Source organism: Odontesthes bonariensis, chromosome 2 (genome assembly GCF_027942865.1).
Source record: "Odontesthes bonariensis isolate fOdoBon6 chromosome 2, fOdoBon6.hap1, whole genome shotgun sequence".
Classification (NCBI taxonomy): Eukaryota; Metazoa; Chordata; class Actinopteri; order Atheriniformes; family Atherinopsidae; genus Odontesthes; species Odontesthes bonariensis.
The window spans coordinates 10,760,648-10,780,013 of NC_134507.1; the positions used below are offsets into that span (position 1 = coordinate 10,760,648).

Below are 19,366 nucleotides of genomic sequence, written 5' to 3' on the forward strand. Positions count from 1 at the left end.
ACCATTCATTGTTTGTAGTCCAGTTTCACATAAACCACAGTACCTGCATGCATTGACAAAGGTTAATTAGACTGAAGCTTTCCAAAGGTCACACTGCCATTTAAATTAGTCATTTCTATTTGTCTGATCCAAATCATTGGCAACACTGGGCCAATTAGATCCAATTATACTCATAGTGTTTGTGGTGGTCTGCCACCTAGTCTGAATTAATGACCATTGGAACCCCAATTACCTCAGTGACCTAATTCAGAAAGAGGCAAACACAGCAGGAGGAGGAGCTCCAGGTGTGGGTAACGGGGGCAGCCCCACCAGATCACCTTCCCCTGACATTCCCTTCATTCCATTCAAACTTTATGTGAGTTGAAATATTAGGATATGTAAAGTGTGACATTTCCACACACCTTGAGAGCGGTAATCACAGTTGAAGGAGACTGTAGAGGTAATCTCCAGAGTGGGCTGATGTGAACATGCTACTGTCTTGATTATAAGTGGAAGAAGCCCACAGCAATCATCAAAGACAAAACTCTTACCTTTAACAAAAGCTAATCCACCCGGATATTCTATGAGGGAGATGGCAGCAATTCAATTGTATTGATATACACTGACAATGGTAAAGGCTGTTCAAATAATTTAAGTACTAAAGCACAGCACAGCAAAGCAGTGTAAGACTTACTCAGCACTCAGCCCACATCTGCTTTTTTCTGCATTGTAGTACCTGCCTGTAAAGAGCCTGCTGCATATCTATGAGACTCATGTCCCTCTGCATTACCATATCAGAATAGAAGCAACAGCTCGCACCCAACTGAGGGACTGTCTTAGGAAGTTGTTGATTAAACAGATGTCGTGCCTCTCAAATGTCACCAGACAAAAACACGGCAATAAGCAAGCATTCATTCATCATATCTAAAGAATGTTGGCAATGAAGGAGAACAAAATCATTTTCTGTCTATCTTTGTCTCTGCTTCACAGCAGGAATGAAAGACTGATTCAAATTTTACCTCTGGTTTAGCTCGCAAAAAATTTGAACAGCGAACAAGCCTACAGATCCACCTAAGCAAAGAATAGCTAGCGATGATTATTGCTGATTAGCAGCATTCAGCCAAGACACAATGTTGGAACGAGTCGTTTGGAGCAATGCTAATTTTCAAAGTAAGTCCCTAATCATCTGCCTATGTTTGAATCCCATTGTTTCTGACAGGAGAGAAACTTGAGAACAGACGGCAAATAGATAGTGGCTTTTGTGTTAGCTTTGAAGTCTCCATAACTAAACCAACACATAGGAAATATTCAACAAAATGATCTAGTCCTTGCTGAAATCCTTTTTTTTTCCCCCTAATATTCTCCCATCTGTTTAGAAATTAGTCTGAAACACAAGTGTCATCTGATATTTCCTCCCCCACCTGATAAATGCTTCTCCTTTGATCAAAGGAACTGAATATGGAAGGAGGATTTTTGTACATGCAAATGAGGCTTCTCTCATTGCCTGACAGTTGCTCTTCAGTTTAGTCAATTTCTGCAATCTTACAATAATGTAACAGGTTGCTGTTTATCTGTAGTAAATACAGTGGAATGAGTTCTTGTTTACATCATTATCGTTAATTGCCATGCAGGATCAGTCCAGCCAACAGCATCTGTGTCACATGTGTGTGTGCGTGTGTGCCAGTATAGCCGAACAGAGCAATCACATTGTCAGTCTTCTCATTACCAATACAGCACGGTATCCTTGTGGTAAGGTCCCGTGTTGCTCTAGTGTGTTTGGTCATCCTCATAGTTACATTGAGATGATAAGGCTAGGTGAATTACCAGGGACGCACTGCATAGTCAGTCATGTACAAATAAGCAGCTCATCTTTTACTAGAAATCATGCTGACATGTTATTTTGCATTTGTGATACGCATGGCAACATTTTCAATTTAACACTCACAGATGGATATTTTAATTATTATTGTGTCAATGATGGTGAGAAAGCTGACTGTGTGTTCCTTTTGATGCACTTAATTAAAGTTACAAGACATGATGTGTAACATGAGCCTGCATTATGAAATAATTCATCTTTATTTAAGCAGGTAAGGCACTGAGAATAACTCTTTTATAATATCACGTTATGGATTCTAATGTATTAAGAAAGAAAGAAAGAAAGAAAGAAAGAGCATGAGTAAACAAGGAGTTTTTGTTAATGTGTCATTTATCAGCAATATCCATGTTGCTTTCATACACGTATGAATCCTCCTGTCACTCCAGTGTTGTTTCTTGGCCTTGAATCTCTCTTGTGTGGTCTTTTTATTTGTGACTTTTAGGAAGCCAGGTGTTGAACCCTGTGGTGACTTTGCCAAGCCCATGTCCATGAAACTGGAATTTCCTGGTCTATGACAGGGTTCCATTTCAACAGTCTTGCACCCAATTATCCTTCAATCATCATCCCCAGTCTAACAGATGTGTTTGGTTGCAGTACAAGGTCTCTCTATCGTGGTTTGACACAGTAGGGGGCATTCTCTCTCACTGCACATGACATGTTTTCAAGGGAAGAAACAAGACAGCATCTTAGATTAAGATTGATTTCTCTCAAGTGGTTATTTGCAGCTTTTACACAGAGTAAGTAGCCATAATGTGTATTACAACAAACCCTCTCAGCATAGCTGTATGAAGATGTTTTACAAATTAGCTGTTTGTCATGCATAACCACTTTGCTATCTGTTCCACTGTGTCCAGTGTCTTTCCAAATAGACGTCAACAAGATCAGCTTTTAATGTTTATATATTTTATATGAATAACTAAATGTAGAAATTATATGTATGCAATTAGGAGAAATTATTTGCAAAACAAAGAAATTGGGATCCACATAGAGACAAAAAAATGCATTTATAAGAGAATTATATCATTTGAAAAGGATACAGATAGGAGAAATATTCTGTTTGTCTTTTTTCTTCAGATTTTTCATAGTTTTCCCTTTCCTCACCTTATAACATACTTAAACCATAGAACACCCTTCTCACACCCAAAAGTTTTTTTAAAAAAGTAAAAGAATAAGATAAATACTAAAAAGCAATTCTTTCTTTTTTTCATATTACTTCCCATGTGTTCAAAGAAACTGCTTAAGGCAGTTAGCTGACAGGCACTGGAGGCCTTGAGAGTGTTTGTAGTTCTTTGTGTGGTTCAGACGTGAATAACTGCATGTCTCCAGGTTATGTATAGAGTTTGAAATGGATATTTATTATACTCCCCATCTGTTTGGCACAGCATTGTTGGATTGCCTCTGTGGGGAACTTGGAATAGCCTATTTGCCAGGACAGCTCTCAGACTATGTACAAACTTCTAAAGACTTATCCACGAATGTTCACAAGTGAAAAGTCTTTCCCCCCTCATCATTTTGTTATCAAAACCACAGCAGCGTTCCTGCAGGCTAAGATGAGGGATTGTGTGCATACTGTAGGCAGACGTGCCAGTGTTTATGTTCTCCTGCATATTTTGCTAATCACAGCGCTATTACCCAACACATATATCTGGTTTAGTGCCATTATTATCTCCCAAGGTCATGGCTAACGAGGGCTGATGCACTGTGGCTGGCCTGAACTGATTGACTCACAATGTTAAACTGGCTCAATTCAGCTCTACTCAGCAATTCAGGAGGCAATGCCTTGCTCAGTTGTTTTTGAGAGAGATAATGCAGAAATGTATTGCTTTGGCTGCTGGAGATTGCCACAGAGGTGTGTTTTTTTTGTAGTTGTTGTTTGTTTATTTCTGTTTGTTTTGTTGACTGTTAGCAGTGACATTTGTGTTTGCTGGTCAATTTAAATTCATTTTCCAAGATTCAATCTTTGGGAAAAAGAATTGTGACCTTGGTTTAAGCCCAGCACTAAACATTTGCCTGAAAGAGTTGAACTCTGCAAGAAACAGGCCATTTTTCTGAGAGCAAGTTTTTTTATTTTTTTAAATCATTTCTGAGATTTCATTTGTGATAGGTAAAGTATGTAACAGCTGAATATCACACTCAGGATTTTGAATGTGCAGATAGTTCTTCAGTTACACCCCCACCTTCCACATTCTTTCTCAGTCCAAGTTAATTAAAAATTATATGACATGTTAGCATTAAATCACTATGAAGTAGGTCTTCCGAAGTAATCATTTCCTGGAGTAATTCAGAAGATTAAGCATTTCTTTCATTGTCGTCCACTGACCTTGATATCGTAAATGTCCCACTCGACTTTTATGAATAATACTGCAACTGTCAGAACAAGAGAAGAGATTTTAATTTAATTCAGTACCAGCGTACCATACCCATCTTTTTCTTTTCACACACAGATGAATCTAGAGACCCCCAAGATTAAGTCATCAGGCTATACCCTGAGTGAAGTGCCAGGCTGAGTAAACACAGGGGTGAATCCTGTTTCATGGTTGGACTTTGTGTACACAGCTTGGAATGCCAGATAACCTCCAAATCTCTCTCAGTTTAATGTCTGATATCATATCCATACCTCGTGGTTCTGGCAATATGCAGGGAATATATCTGGGGATCTCTGCCATTCAGGTCTTTGGTCTCCCTTTAGGACAACAAAAAGCCTGACCTGATAAGAAGAAGTCATTTCCAGAAAAATATATTTCCAGAAAACCCTCAATGAATAGGCTTTAAAATCTTTAATTTATGAGATGTAAAAGACTGTGTCTGAAATATGACTTGCAACAGCCATGTTATGCTTGTGAGTGTGTTGTTGTTACTGAATGTGTGTTTTGAGTCTGTGTGCAGTATTTGAAACTATAAGAAACTATTGGCTTTCCATCTGAGCACAGACCGGGCTTTCCAGAACGAGGCTGAGTACTAAGGAAATGTTTATGTTTGGCACTGAGCTCGGTCAAGTGTAATTATGATTACCGTGATGGTGGCTTCTTACTTAAACGTTATTGTGTTTTATGCTAAATGCTAACCAGCCATTCAAAGTTGTTAGGTGATTAGATTATTGATAAGCAGAAACTTCATAAATATCATTGCCTGTTACCATATTGGACTGCACGGTGGTGGGGTGGTTAGCATTGTCGCCTCACAGCAAGAGGGTTCCTGGTTTGAAGCCCGACTGGGGCCTTTCTGTGTTGAGTTTGCATGTCCTCCCCATGTATGCGTGTGTTCTCTCCTGGTACTCCAGCTTCCTCCCAATGCACAAAAACATGCATGTTAGGTTAATTGGTGACTCTAAAGGAGTGAATGAGTGTGCATGATTGTGTGTCTCGTTTATATCTGTGTGGCCCTGTGATGGACTGGCGGCCTGTTGAGGGTGTACCCTGTCTCTTGCCCAATGACAGCTGGGATAGGCTCCAGCCCCCTTTGCGACCCTAAATTGGATTAAGCGGGTATTTAAAATGGTTGGATGGATGGATGTTCCCATATTTTCTTTAAAAAAAAGAAGAAATGTCCAGAATTGTTGAGTTCAATTATTTATTATAACAGAATATAAACTGCTCTCTCTTTAAAGTGATGCAGAGCATTTTTGCTCCAAAAAACATGTCATGTATTTTGTGGAGAGAAAATGGTTTTCCAGTTATAGCAGCTAATTAATTCTTTATCAATATTCATGATGAACTCCACATTTAGAAAACTGTAATTAGCTGTATTATCCTCTGGCCATTTGTGAAAAGTTATCCATAAAGTTCAAATCAAGCCATAGCAATAAATCTATGGTGACCAAGGACACAGCTGTATATTTCCTTGCATTGGAATCATTACAGACAATAACAGCATATGACAGGACAAACCTGCACTTTGACTGTATGGGACTAAAAAAGAGCTGGATGGATGGTTTCATAAATTCATGGGAGCCACCTGGCGATTCCTTCAGTAACCTTCCGGTTTCCTCCCAGCCAGCTGCTCCCCATAATCCCAATCAATCTGCAACGTAATGCTGCAATTCACCATGACCTTGAGTGGCAGGTCTCCTCTCTTTCGTTTTGAATGCTGCCGAGTTTTAGCCCCTCTTCATTCCTCCTTATTTCAAATGCACCTGTGCCCAGACCAAGATAGCGCCACTTTCCAAGACTGCTCTGGGATTTCACTACATTTAAAAATTTCTGATATGCATATAAAATAGATGGCAGGCCTCATACTGCTCTTTTTGTAAGTTCATTTTTTTCCTGCATAGATTTTTTAAATTCTATTTTCAGGGAGAAAAGCTGAAATGTTTTAGGCGTGTAATGTCCTTTTCAATTAAATCTGTTCTGAAATAACGGACAGGCAGATAACATTTGGCTGAAATATTTACGCTGTTAATATTTTGCTGTAGCTTGGAGGTATATTTCAATTTCTCTCCAAGTCTGTTTCTTCTTTGTTGAAGTCTTGGTGTGGAAATTTGTTGTTCCGCTTGGCTGACCATAGTCATGCATTGTCTGAGCCAGGCAGCGTGGCAATGTGGTTCCCTTCTTGGCCCCTGTGTGACAGAGCTGTCTCTACATGAAGGTGACCCCATACCTGGATCCTCTACCCTGCCCAGCTTGCCTGTCAGGCCCTACAGGCGACATGGTCTATTAAGCACCTTAACGATGATCACTGTCTCATTCACTAACACAATAGACCAGCACTACTTCATTGACCACATATTTTTGATACTTAATGTAAAGTCTGTTACTCTATGACTATATTTTCTCTATACCACCATCTATATAGGAACATGTCTAAAATGTAACAAGCTTGAATCTCAGAAGAGATTAGCTCCTGGTGCAAGATTAAAAAAGTCCTTATGTAGGTAGCTTTAATGAAACACAGAAGTTGGTTTACTATGCTTTCTGTGTCATCAGGTGGGGATTTCTTTGTGGTTGCAAGGATACATAAATTCTGAAAAATCCTTTATTCTTTATATTTTTTTAACTTGAAACCTGTTATTCATAATATTTGACAATAAATTATTAACGGCACAAAAAATGTATGAAATAACACTCATGTCATGCTTAAGAGCTTCAATACATGTAGAATGTAGTCTGGGGTAGTCTCACTGAAATGAAAAGGGCTTTCCCTGAAATTCATGCAGATGGCAACATACGTTCTACATGTTACTTCAAACCTTTGTGCACCATCTGCAGCTTATTGTTTTTTATAAATCTCCCTGAGTTCACTAATTAATTTAGCATTACAGAAACAAGAATGTTTTTAATCAATTTTATGCCTATGGCACTTTTTAAAAAGAAACTCTAAACCCCAATCAGCCTACTAAAACTTGGAGGTTTTCTATAAAACTCTGTTTCCCAACCTATGAAGAGGCTATAAAAGAGAACTAAAACATTTTGAAAGGTGAAACACATTTGAATTTGAAAACTAATTGTCTTGAAAAAGCTAATACGCTCTATGTAATGTGACCATCGTATAAGGCTTGAGAGGTAAATCACACGATCATCACTAAACTTTTGAAAGGAACCAATAAGCATATTTGCATCTGGTTTGTAAAGAGTTAAATCAGAGTGCCCATGAGGGCTTAGAAATCGCAGCTAATCGATATTGGTTTTTCCATCTTGTCCCTTGTCCAGAGTAGCTGGAGTGGCAAGTCAGGAGCATTCTTCAAGAATTTTATTCTTTTATGTTATTGTTGAATGTTGTACGTTGAGAGTGAAGTTTAACTGGAGTCAAATTCCTTGTTTGTTTACTCAAACCTGGCCAATAAAGCTGATTCTGATTCCAGTGACCAGCCACTTGGTCAGGGAACAAAAAAGAAGAAGAAAAAAAGAAGCTGTCTTTGCATCACTTCATCTGCTTAGCTGCGACACATTTTACTTTCTACTCTTACTGCGCATCATCAGGATTGCAATAGATACAATAGTTACCACCTAAATTAACTCCAAGTTATCAAAGGTGGATGAGACCACACACTTTTGACTTAATAAAGTCTATTTGATGCACATTCATCTCAAAGCAGCCGGACACATTTTGAAAAGGAAAAAACAGACAGCATGAAAGGCAGTGTTGGGAGTAACGGCGTTTAAGTATAACGGCGTTACTAACGGCGTTATTTTTCCAGTAACGGAGTAATCTAATTAATTATTTTCTACACATCAGCTGCATGCTGCCTGGAGAGAGCAGGGGTGGGGATGATGACACCGTTGCAAATGCGATGATGATTGGCTGGGTGGGCGGATGACCTACTCACGCAGTCTCACTGCACACGCTGACGACTACTACTAAACACACACAAGACAGCGACAATGGCGACGAGACAAGGAAGTTCAAAGGTAGCGTTCTCTAACTGGAAGTACCGGCACTACTTCTCACACGTGGAGATAAAAGGCAAGAATGTGTATGTAACATGCATGCTATTCCCAGGGAAAAAAACTTTATCCACGTCTGCCTCAAGTAACTCAAATCTAATGAAGCACTTTACATCAACCCATGCGAATATGAAGCACTTGTTGCTTCTGCAGCTGCTAACCCAACCCCAAGCCCAAAGGCTGCTAGCTAACCCAACCCCAGGCCCAAAGGCAGCTAGCTAACCCAACCCCAGGCCCAAAGGCAGCTAGCTAACCCAACCCCAGGCCCAAAGGCAGCTAGCTAACCCAACCCCAGGCCCAAAGGCAGCTAGCGTGAGCCCCAGCGATGGAGACGGAGCCACTCGAAAACAAACAACACTCGATTTTTCGGGTCAGAAACAGGTGACCACCATCACCATTTTATATTCAATATTTATGTTTTTATTTCTATGCATCATATGGCAGGCTGCAATCTATTGAGTTCAAATAAATACCGAATGTTCTAAATTACTGTATATAGTGTTTTTATTCTTCAATCAGTTAATATAAACATATTTGATGTTAAAGATGTTATAGAACGTAACAGTGTTATAGAACATAAAAAATAATGCCACAGTTACTTTGCTGAGTAACTAATTACTTTTACAATGTGGTAACTGAGTTACTAACTCAATTACTTTTTGGGAGCAGTAACTAGTAACTGTAACTAATTACTTTTTAAAAGTAACTTGACCAACACTGATGAAAGGTGTTGGACAAAATCCCTGGCTGAAAATGAGTCCCATTTTGATTCTGCTCTTGTGTACCAAGACAGATTCTTTAAATCTTATATTATTTTATATAGCACATTATGAACTGTATCAATGAAATCCCCAAAGTCTTTTAAATGTTAAGACATGTTCATCTTATTTTTTTAACTATTCATGTACACAGATATAGAATATTTGACTTCATGAATGAACTAATAAGAATAATTTCTGAATAATGATATTCTGAGGCAGTTCTGCTTTTATGTGGTCTCATTTGTCTTCAGACAAGCACAGTGCTAAAGGCTCATCAAAAGATGCGTAAAACTGAGATATGCTTTCTTGTTATCCCCTTTCGAGACTCTCTTCATATGGAGACAGTGAGACACAAATCTTTTCGGTTTTGCCGCAGGCGTGAATATTATAAGATGTAAGGTGAGTGCAGTAAATGTGAGTAGGTGCAGTAGCCTTTGCTTATGAGACAATAAAACACATATGGAAATGAGACGACAGCATGACTAATAGCTTGCAGTGTGAACCACATGCCCATCTCAGCAAAATGCCTGCTCTCTTCAAGTGAGGCATTATGCAGTTATCAATGAATCTTTTTAGTATTTCACTTTTGATCTCCTTAAGAGTTTAGGGTTTTATAGCCAAAAAAGGAAACACCGCAGAGAAGCTACTACATGCGGTCTGCTGTTGGGCCCGAAATGAGGATAAAATAAATGCAAAGGAAGGTGACTCTTTCAGTGTTCCTCCTGTCCCTAATGCTTTCACTCCTAGTCTGTGTCCGCAACACCATCATCAGAGCTCAGACCAAAGTGTGGGAGAAAGGCCCACAGATCTGCAGAGAGAGAGAGAGCTGACCTCCTAAGAGCTTACTATGTCCTTGGTCCTAAGTCTTTTTTAGTACCCAACACATTCATTGAAAACCGATTCTGCGCGTTGTGCCTAAAATAATCTTTAGTTTGGATCAGCAATCTTGCTTTTTGGGCATTCCCAGAGGCATTATATCTACAGTGTAAGTTCTGTAAGACCAAGTCAGTCATCTCATTTGAAAGCCTCTGAGTTTCTACAAATCGTACAGTCTTTTTTTGCTTAATAGAATAAATATATTTGTATTTGTGAACATAGGGCAGCAAGCTTCATTACTTAAAGAGCTCCAAACGAGTATATACTGTAAATTGAAAAATTATGTTTTCTCACGCTAATACGACACAAGCCTTGACCTCTCATCCTGCTACTGTTAATTAGTGTTGGTTGCTCTTACCTCAGGGCAAGCTCAGATTTATGGCTTTATGTTGTGGGAAGTTTTAAAGTGAACGTACACTGCTCGAGTACATGGACAAACAGGTTTTCATACTCTTAGCCAAAGCACTGATGTACTCATGAATGTCTCAACTGCATGTGTTTTTTGTGTGCTATGGTGCTGAAATATCTCAAATGAGCCAAAGAATTTTACATTAAACATATCATCTATCATAGCCGTGTTATTGCTATTCAGTTATTTTGGCTGCACTTTACAATTGAAGACCTGTGTATTTAAGAAGCTTATGATCCATGGTATGATCTGTTCATACTTTTACAGATACTTTGACATTTTGGGATTATTTGTTGATTTATCGAACAACGCATAAGAAGATCAATATCAATTTCATCCCTGCACATTCAGTATAGAGATAGATCAGCCACATGCTCACTCCATCCAAACATAAACCCTGGCAGCAGAGGAAAATCACTTGCCTCTTAACAGAAGTTAAAAACAACCCATCCAGTTATCCAGGGCCCTAGTTATCTGTCTGCCTTGCAGCATTTTTTTCCACTCATGCTTATTTATGTCACTCCAGTGTACCTTGGCTCCTAAACACGCTGCCTCCTGCCTTTTATTCCTCCAGAACCTTGTGTCACTGGAGTTCACAAAGGCTATGTATCACTGGAATTGTACAAATGAGATGAGCTACTGTCTGGTGCTGCAGAAGCAAATGCGATGAAAGCAATCACAGAGAACTCAGAGTTACTGTTAACAAAGAGAGTTCATTAAGTCCATTAAATTCCCTGTTGAGAAAAACATCCCTGCTTTAAAGTCTTGGAGTTATTATTCCTGAAGCACAAGGCCAACGAAGATATCAGAAGAAACAGACTTACCCAGTGGTACACTGTAGGTTTTGCCCTACAGTATACAGGAAAAAAGACAAACATTCACTCTTCTAATTGGAAATTGTGTCTGTATGATTCATTGATAATTATTACTTACAATGCTTCCAAGTTGTCACTAAGGAGAGCTGCATTCGATGTGCATTTAATGAGGATTGGGTTTCTCAACAAATGTTAGGGTTTTTTTCCCGTATGCATCACTCAGGGGTATGTGGTTATGGCCTATTTCATCATTTGTAATGATTATGTGCAGATTCCAAATTCACATTTATCTGGATAATATTCTAACCAGTTTTTGAGTTAGCTGTGATGTTAGTTTACCAGATTTGCATAATCCCCAACGATAATGGTAGTATAAACAACTATCATCTGTAAGATAGGAGATAGCAATGGAACCGCTGTCTGTTTTGCCATATTTTTTGTCATAATATATGATACTGTCACTGCACAATCAATCATCCTTTAAATGCTATATCATGTCAGCCTAGGGGCCGTAAGGAGTTAATGTCTATTGGGATTTTTGTGTTCATACGCAAACTCCTGATGTCAGCAAAGATTACCGGCATCAACTTTCCTTTACTCTGGACGACAGCTGGTCTGCAGCAGAGGATAATCTTTGCCTTCACATCAACCTTATTAATTCCTGCCTCTTTGGCGACCAGATGCCATTGCCCATGATACTTTGTTGCAGACTCTTTATAACCAATACACAATAGCTCTTACCATAAGCACACTGTAGAAAGACAAGAAAAATTAATACTCTAAATGATAAGTCATCCATGTTCTTTTCAGATGACAGTGACAGTGACAGTTACTTGCTTCAAACTACTTTTTTCCATCTGGGTTATTTTCACTGTTAGTCATTAGTATGCATACTGTAGCAGACATGGTTTTAGTCACACATTGGTTCTGCCACAAAGACGGGGCATATAGCAAGTCACTTGTCTCCATGCGTATGCTGCTCTGTCAACTCAAAATTCAGCAGGGTTTTTGACTTTGAAGCCTCTTTGATATGGTGCTTTTGAAATGTTGAAGGGCGCCTTGAAAGAGGAAAAAATGTTTAATTAGTAGCCTTATGTTGGTGCCATAGGATGACTTTCATATTAAAAGACTAGAAAAGTCTCTTTTCTTTTCTCTGATTTAATGTGCCATTGAAGTTGATTTATAAAGGGAAATGAATGTCTCCTGACAAATGTTCACTAATTCTTATATTATTACTAATTTTGACCAGCAGCTTGGGAATAATAATTTTTTAAATAAATCCCGATTTATTTTTAGATTTATTGATAATTCTATACTTCCGGCCTCATATGCTGCTAATCTCCACTCATATACCTTTCACACAGAGGTATTTGTGTTTTAGTTTTCTTTTGCATTCTTTATCTTCAGCATTTCAGAGGCATTTCACTTAGATATACTTAACATACCCATGTCTTGATGGATTATGACAGAATCCTCCAATTCACTCCTTTGAACATTTTCTTCATGACCACCTGTAATTTAAGCCTCCAAAATGCAAATGATTGCTAATTCTACAGAGCTTGCAAACATGCTCTACATTTCTTAAGCACTCAGTGGAATAATCACAGGCATAGAGGCCTTGAGGCATATTGAATGATGTCTTCTACCTCTCTGTGCTGAGGTTCAAATATTCAAATCAGACATTATGCTCAGAATTACCACAATTACATTTTCCTTCACTTAGTTCACATTTTGTTTCTGATTCAGGATTCAATCAGAATGCCTCCTACAGTTTATAATGTCATTGCTCTTATGTTAAATACAATAAGGATTTCATATGATGATTGTAATTATATCAGGGTGAATATTGTAATCAAAGCAAAGTTTAAAGCTTTAAAGGAAACTTTAACTACTCGAGAATATAAATTGCTAAATAAGAACCAGTATTAAAATGATTATGGAGGCTGTGGTCTGTCGGGAAAAAAAAATGAATGGCATAGCTTCCACCCACCATTTTTGCAGCTTTAAAGAAAAATTGTGTTTTTGATTGATTGATTCTACAAATAACAAGAAACAGATCAGAGCCAGGAAGGCTTTTGACTGAAATGTCAACTAGTATAAAGCAGAAAAAAATCTTCTGTGTTTCAAACAAAAGCCTCTGTCTTAGTTTGCCTTTCAGCAAATAAAGGCCTCGGCCTCTATTTTAGAATTTACTGTATTTCATGTCAACAATTCTTGATCAGACAAACAAGCCACAAATCCATGATACCTACTTGTCAATCTGAATCTCTCTCCATGTCACAGCATTTCAGATCAGCTTGAAGAGAAGTCTTGCTTTCACATACTACAAGCATACCAATGTAATCAATAAGATGTATTTTAAAAACCAGCAAAAATTCTAACATATGTTAGCCTGCAGCTGTACAAATTTGGCTGTACAGTGAAGCAGCAGGAATAGATTTTGTTATTGAATTCACCTGACATGTTCTTAAGCTACTCATTAGAATTCTGTTCATACTGTATGGGTCATGCAGTAATAGTCAGTTTGTCCACAGATGTGAATTTATTTTTGTTTCTGTTTCTGTTGCTTAGTGGTCAGTGATATGATTTAATGTAATATTGAGCAGGATACTTCATATGTAAATATAAGCAGAAATCTGCTTGTTTGTGCCCTAGCTTCAGACTAGTATACTTTATATACTTTATTTTCTCTCTTAATGCCAGGGAAGTCAGAACTTTCACTCAATGGAAAGCTTTTGCACATTCAATGTACTAGTTAGTACAAAAAGAAAATTAAAAAATGGAATAAAAAAAGAAAGAATAAAGTTCATGTATTTTTTTGTAAGCATTTCCCATTTCAGCATTCCTGTCATGAGGTTAAGTTGCCTTGCAGTTCTCAACCTATTGTATCAAAAAAAAATCTTCATAGTATACCTTTGCATTGTAGCTTTGGCATTCAGGGTGAACTGTGTTTGATCAACCGTAAGGCTGGTCATGGACCGATGAATCGAGCAGCCATCAGTTTAGTATCTGCTTGTATTGGCTCCACTGCCCTGCACTGTCCACATGCTCAATCTGTCCCCCTGTGGACTTGCAAATTTGTTTTCAGTAAAGTCATCAAGGGCTTAGGATTGTCCCACTGTAGCCTTACCAAATACTGATGGGTGTGTTTGCTAACTTTCTTAGGCCTCAATACCCACTCTTCTCTTGTACATACTTGCCTAAATAACCTACATATCTTTATACTGTAACATAATGGAGGATGAAACAAATTCACACTGGTACAGCAGAATACATGCACGCTGATGTCAACAAAACCATTTTCACTAGCAATTTATTCTTATTCTTTAGTCTTTTATTAGATGTTTATAATAAAACTTATTATAGTACATTTTCATGCTTTATTGCTTATTGGACAATTTATTCAGAGAATTCAGTTGTGGTCAACTTGTAAGAAGAACTCTTGAAAAACGTTTTGAACAAAAGTGCATATAAACCACTTAAAAACCTAAGTTTTTTAATCTGAGTATGATGGCCAGTGTGTTCCTCCCTCCACAGCCAGTGATGCTGAGTCCTTAGTGGACAGATATTATTGTGATAATAGTCACACTTAATCACTGCAGGTATGAAAACGGTCGGTGGGCCTCGGGCCATTAAGTACTAAGTTTCCTATCCTCTGCATTTCTCCATCCTCCATTTAGCATAATGACACTCAAACAATCAGTGCTCACATTAAAATATGCACAGAGGTACTATGCAGAATAAAAGGGTGTTAATGTGTCATATGTAAATATCATGATTTGTTACCATGACATGCTCTTCCCAGTAGCAGCAGGTAGCTGATTCCAGCAGAGAAACCAGGCATGGTATACATGCTTAAAGAATTACAGCAATCAACAATGAAGACTGTCTTGGATTCATGTTCTGATACTATGATGTAGTTCCATACTGTGGCAACACTGGTGAATAATAACATACTTGTGGGCACATTTGTTTCAAAGTCTCCCTATGCTGCTGTGATTTATAAGCATAGATTCCATCTGCAAACTGTCCAGGACATCTTAGCCTGCTGGGGTAGCACCCTGGGTCCAGCGCTATTTACTCAGCCAGCCGAGACGAGGTGCTCCCCGGCAGGGTTTTGCAGTCACTGTGCCCATGCATGGTTTTCCTTCCCTTAACCGGTCTGCTCATGGCTACTCTCCAGAGCCTGCAGCATTTGAAAGTAAAGCGCCTACAGCAGGACAACTGCATTTTGTCACAGATTGAGCCATCTTTACTCTGTCTCCTCCTGCTGCTTAACAATTGAAAGCTGCAGGTTATTTTGATCACAGACAAATGACAATGACTTAACGGTAGTTTTACTTGCACTTTGTAATTGATCAATCAAAGTTTTGATATAAGTTATGGTTGTGTCATCTTAAAAGACTCAAATCTTGCAATATTAATGTTATTATTATTATTGCCTGTTAAATCTATTTGAATTCTAATTAACACTATCTTTAAAAAGATACATTTGTGTGACATTATTAGTTCCCCAAACAAATATTGAAGCCATTCTGTGCTGCAGTACATTGTAAGTGTGTTGAGTTACTGAGAGGAAAGGTGCTCCACTTTAAAGTGACGTGATAGATTAGGGAGGAGCCCTGGCAACAGTATAATTTCCCTGGTGACCAATTTCTGAGCCCTCTCTAAGCAAAGAAAATCAGCAACAAGCCAACATGTCAGGCAAAGCCTTATGGTAGGGTGCAGGAAGACATGCTGACTCACTTCTAATGAGCAGCCAGAGATAGAAATAATAACTTAAACAAGGAACGGTAGGTCATGACTGCATATATACCACTGACTGTCCTAATTAACTCCAGGCTTCATACGCTGTAAACAGAAGTAAAGGTTTGAACGCAAAATGGCGTCAGCTGTGGCCCAGTGCTGATGGGAAAGAAAAAGGAAAATAGGTTTAGCTTTTCTAGGTCCACAGTTTTGCACACTGGCTACTTCGGAAAACTGAAGCTCTCTTGTTCTTTTCAGTCCTTTGCTTAGATTCAGCCACAACAATTGAGTTAAGCCTATTTGATTTTATATGTCTAAAAGAGGTACACAATAGGTACTGGGGTGCTGTGGCTGTCACCACTCATCACCTCTGTGTGTAAGAAAAAATCTCAAAGCAATCACTATTAAAATAAGTTGTACAGTTCTCTATTTTTCAATGCTAGTTCGTTCTCCTTGGAACATACATTTGCATACTTTCTCATTCTCTTTTTGTCTTTAAATCTTTGGCAAGTAGTTTAGGTCAAGTATTACTGTGGACCTTATTACAGTTCTCTCATTGATGTAACCTGTCTCAAATGTTTTGGGTGCATATTCGGTATACAATCATGCTGAAAAGTGATTTTGGGACTGACTAGATGCCTGCCTTCCCTCCTCCTGAGTGATGGATTAGACTCTAAACATCTTAAGTGCCGAGAACTTTTGCTCACTATTCTCACTTTTGGTAATAAGCACCTTTTGAACTAGTAAGAACATGTGCTGTGAAGTCAGATCATGGCAGCGTCCCGTCAATCAATCAATACTCTTTGATGGATTAGTAAAGGAACTAATTTAGATCATTCCAATTGTTAATTGATGATGGTTTGCCATTGTGTCAGCTTGTTACATGTTAAGATTTAGTGGACGTCAGAGCAGAAGTTCCTGAATTTGTCATCTTTCAGCTAAGAGAGAATTACAAGGTTTCTGCTCAGGATCACTTTAACAGTTAAAGCTATGGTAGGTAATCCTAGAGAGCTAGCAAGAGAGCTAGCAAGATTCGAAAGTGTCCCCTCCTCTAAGCTCCACCCCCCCCTCCCCATTCCGTCAGTGCGTCATCCAAAGCCGGTAGAACCGCATGCGCACACGGAGCAGGGAGCCGACAGAGGGGGGCGTAGGCAGAAAGCAGAGGCATCTGATTGGTTTTTGTAGGCGCTCCAATCCGAGATCAGCGGGACGCTGATCTCGGATTGGTCAGCTTTTTCTCAGTCCTGCAGCTGCCACAGAGGTCTGATTATTTTCGTCCCTTTTTCTAAATACATCTTGTATAGATTTCTCTCAGGACAGACGGACCATTTCACCCAGTATTACAAAATGTGTTTCTGAACAGGATTACCAACCATGCCTTTAAGGCTGACAGAAGATACAGATTGAGGGTATTTAGTGGAAATATTTAATGGAAGACTGAATTCATTTTATTTTCCTTTCATAGTTTCAAATTGATTCCTCCTACTGAAAAAAGTTTGATTCCTCTATGTTTGAATTATTGCCATATGTTGAGATTTCCAGTGATGTTAATACTGATGTTCTGCTAATTCCATTTACTATAATTGCACATATTTGCACAGTTGTCATTTCTTCCGAGTGCCATGTGTTGGTTTGGATATTTGACCATTTTGCACCTTTAATCCTATTACGCCTGTCTTTGCTATGGTCAGAGTTTGACACAGGACTAAAAACGGCCACGATCTTCCATGCTTCATCATCTGTGGTTTGTGTCAGACCCAGACAGTCATCTGGAAAGGTCAAAGCTTCGGTAAAAGATTTAAATCACCCCACACAAGAAAGATTTACTCTGACAGGCAGAACCTGAAAACTGGTAAATAAGAATGCAAACAGAGTCTCATTCCTCTTCACTTAAAGCAAGGACAAACACACGATTGTATTTCAAAGTGAAGGTCATCACTTGTGATGCTTAAATAAACCAGAAAGGCTTCATATTTTTTGTACAACCTTTTTTTAAATGAATAATTTGCCTCCATCATATGCCAATTTATATTTATTCTCAGTTAAAACAACTCAAATATTCAGGCCCTGACTATTTGTTTTCATTATCATCACACTGAGCTATGTATTTGCTATCCTTCTCTTTCAGATCTATTAATTGTGTTTTCCTTTCTAAAATGGAGTGATCTTGGCACAGCTGCTAGCAACAGCATAGTTCTAAATACAACTTGACAGGGTCAGCATGGAAAAACAAACTGTTGGGCTGAGTTTTGGCAGTGGGAGAATTTGACATATGGGTGCTATTCTTTGATGAATATTTTAGCTGTTTTGTTGTTCTGTTTTCATCCAGTTGTGTGAGCTGCCAGTGGAACGTTTTCCTTTTCTTTTTTTTCAAATTGTCTCCTCATTATATTAATGTTGTGGCCACACCTTTTGATGAATGCAGAAACTAAAGCACCAATTCAGCTTGTTTTTAGGACAAATGGGACCTTTGAAAAAAAAAAAAAAATCCTTTGTCTTTACAGTTTATTCACATACTTAAAAAGATGAATGTGAAATGGGGCAGTTTACAGCAAGGCCTATGCATCATCATATTTTAGCTCACAGAAGTAAGGAAAAATGAAACTATTTTCAGCTATAAAGCCATGCTTGAGTAATATGTCTGCTGCAAAGTGCCACAAAGCAAGAACTATTACAAGGTGGTAACTTTTTATAATCTTTTTGGAAAAGACATCAATAAATACATGTTGGAAATTTTCTCTTAAGCACATGAAAGCATGTATATTTAGGATCTTTTTTAAGTTCTTTGCATGTCTGTTATTTATTTTATAAATAAGTTCCTGCAGTTTGGTGGTTGTTGGGATATTGTTGATTTCTGCAACTGATCGAAATTTGACTCTATGATAAGTTTTATCGTTATGCACTGAATATCCTTTGCATGGGAGTGTTTAGTGTAACAGTCCATGATGAAATTTGATCAAACAGATTCTTGAACACACCATTATTATCCTAGATAATCCATTATGAATACTAGCGTTCAAGTATATATAATGTGCTTGATAAGCTTATTCTGTAAAATGAACAGAAAAAGTAAACAGCATGACTGTACATGCATTGTATGTGGGAGCTGAATTACAGTTCACATTACAGGGAGTTAGGCAAAGCGTTCTGCAAACCGCTTCTCTTTGGAACAAATAGGTGAAGCAGCAGAGGTAAATAAACAACATCACAATGTGAGCAGTTGGTATCCTGTAGTGGCCATTATTGCAGATGTATGTAGGCACACAGTGGAAATTGTTTGTAAAATAGAAAATTACAATAGGTGCTGTGTTGTCCAGTGAAATATAAATAAATCACTGGTGTATACCCATGTTACACTACACAATCTGGTCACAGCTGTTATGCTGCCCACAACTGGAACAAACTACCAGCAGAACTGAAATCAGCCCCAACTGTAAGCACTTTTAAATCCAGGTTAAAAACATTTCTCTTTCGGTGTGCTTATGGTTAAGTTTATATCTTTCTTTTTCCCCTCTTCTTTGATT

General features: G+C 38.3%; 1 protein-coding gene across 2 annotated transcripts in view; it reads left to right on the plus strand.

Moving 5' to 3' along the window:
- Positions 1-19,366, plus strand: part of macrod2 (mono-ADP ribosylhydrolase 2) — a 432,443-nt gene that overhangs the window by 314,239 nt on the left and 98,838 nt on the right. The gene's annotated exons all lie outside the window — the stretch shown is intronic.